This window comes from Nannospalax galili, unplaced genomic scaffold (assembly GCF_000622305.1).
Source record: "Nannospalax galili isolate Female #2095 unplaced genomic scaffold, S.galili_v1.0 scaffold16, whole genome shotgun sequence".
NCBI lineage: Eukaryota > Metazoa > Chordata > Mammalia > Rodentia > Spalacidae > Nannospalax > Nannospalax galili.
The window spans coordinates 1,784,133-1,786,428 of NW_008339910.1; the positions used below are offsets into that span (position 1 = coordinate 1,784,133).

Genomic DNA, 2,296 nt, shown 5'->3' on the forward strand with positions numbered 1-2,296 from the left:
ACTAAATTGGATCTGCAAAAAATCAGTCCTTTGTATTAAAACTAAAAAATACATCTGTAGTCAAAAATATAATAAAAGATATATAAAATTTGAATTAAAAGAAAACATCATTTTTGAATCTCTGATTAGAATGAGTTTATCTAAAATGAAGTGTCTGAGAAACATGTAGTCCATATAATTTTATGTCATTTATTGCATTTTAAAGGCTCACAGTTTTCATATAGAAGTAAATGCGAGAGAAGGCTCCAGGGCCATTTTGTGAGGACAAGGAGTAGAAATAGTAGTGTGCTCTGCCTCCTGCGGCTTCCGCATCTCTGCACAGAACCTGGGAGGAGCCGTCCCTGTTGTCTCCTCTCCTGTGAGATGTTTTTTATCTTCAGCTACATTTTTCAGCTTTGTAAGAAGCTTTGTCCACAAAGAAAATGACTAACAATCTTACTAACAAAACAGATCCTCGCTCCATGAATTCCCGAGTATTAGTTGGGAATTACCAACACTCTGTGACAAGACAAGAAGTCTGATGTGGAGGCAGTCTTCTCAAAGTATGGCAAAATTGTTGGTTGCTTTGTGCATAGGGCTTTGCCTTTGTACAGTATGTTGAGAGAAATGCCGGGGCTGCAGTAGCGGGAGAGGATGGCAGAATGATTGATGGCCAGGTTTTAGATATTAATCTGGCTGCAGAGCCAAAAGTGAATCAAGGAAAAGCAGGTGTGAAAAGATCTGCTGCAGAGATGTATGGGTCAGTATCAGAACACCCATCTCTGTCCCCTCTACTCAGCTCCTCATCTGACTTCGATTTTCAACGAGGTTATTATGACAAGATGTACAGTTACCCAGCATGTGTTCTTCTTCTTCCTCCTCCTCCTCCTCCACCTCCTCCTCCTACCCCTCCTCATTGCTCCCTTTGTGGTGCCCTCCAAACGCCAGCGTGTATCAGGAAACACTTCATGGAGGAGCAAAAGTGGCTTCAATTCTAAGAGTGGACAACGGGGATCTTCCAAGCCTGGAAAGTTGAAAGGCGATGACCTTCAGGCCATTAAGAAGGAACTGACTCATATAAAAGAAAAAGTTGATTCTCTGCTGGAAAGCCTGGGAAAAATTGAAAAAGAACAAAGCAAACAAGCAGATGTGTCCTTATCCTCAGTAGAGGTAAAGAATGAGAAGTCAGAAGAAGAGCAGAGCAGCACCTCTGTGAAAAAACATGAGACTAATGTGAAGATGGAGTCTGAGGCAGATGCTGATGACTCTGCTGAGGAAGGGAACCTTCTGGATGGATGATGATGATAATGAAGATTGAGGGGACGACCAGCTGGAGTGGATCAAGGATGATGAAAAAGAAGCTGAGGAAGGAGAGGATGACAGAAACAGCGCCAATGGCAAGTATGACTCTTAAGCACATAGTGGGGTTTAGAAATATTATCCCATTATTTATCTAGGCGCCTGTCAGAAATCAAAAATACACCAGGTACACCTCTTTCCTAGAACCTCAGCACATGCTCACTGCTCCCCTCTTCTTGTCCGTCCTATGTTCATTAATTAATAATTGCTCTTCACCTAGTTCCATTTCCATGTTTACTTCCTTTGATGCTTGAGTAGTTTTGTTGTGTCTTACCTTGTAATTTTTGCTTTTAATTTTGATACCTCTTTGATTAAACAATTAAAATTTGTATAGTTCTTATCAACTGTTTCCAAAATAATCTCTTGTTATGCAGGGAGCACAGTTCTTTCCATTCATATGATTTCAGTAGTTTCTTCCCTAACAGCAAATGCAATGTCGTTTAATTTTAACCCTGAGAACAGCAGCTTTGAGTTAGGTGTGCTTTCCCTGACATGAGTGGGGCTGTTCAAACACAAATTTAACCGTGTATTTTTGTGAATGAGAGTTGGCATGTCAAACACATCTTCTAGGAAAATAGTGTAATAGTCTTAATATTTGTTTTCTAAAGTTCATACTGTGGGTTATTTATGTGAAAGGCCTGATGTTTGGGACCTTTTTTTCTCAAAATAAACAAGTCCTTATTAAACCAGGAATTTGGAGAGAGAAAAAAAAAAAAGAAGCAAATGTAACTTTTTCTATTTTATTTTGAAATGGAAATGTAAAAAAATGCATTTGAAAGAGACTCAAGTCATCTATTTGAATATAGTAGAAATTTTGTTTTCCTAATTGATTATATCATGAATAGAACTGAATACACACATTGCTTTTATTTAACAATAGTGGCTGGAATTTATATCTATTAACCCAAGCATAATATCATTAGCGTTAAATGAATTTTCCCAAGCATTTCATGTGGTA

General features: G+C 38.4%; 1 pseudogene; it reads left to right on the top strand.

Annotated features, from left to right (window-relative positions):
* Positions 1-422: 422 nt before the first annotated feature.
* On the top strand, positions 423-1,393 carry LOC103735370 (annotated as a pseudogene).
* Positions 1,394-2,296: the final 903 nt, after the last annotated feature.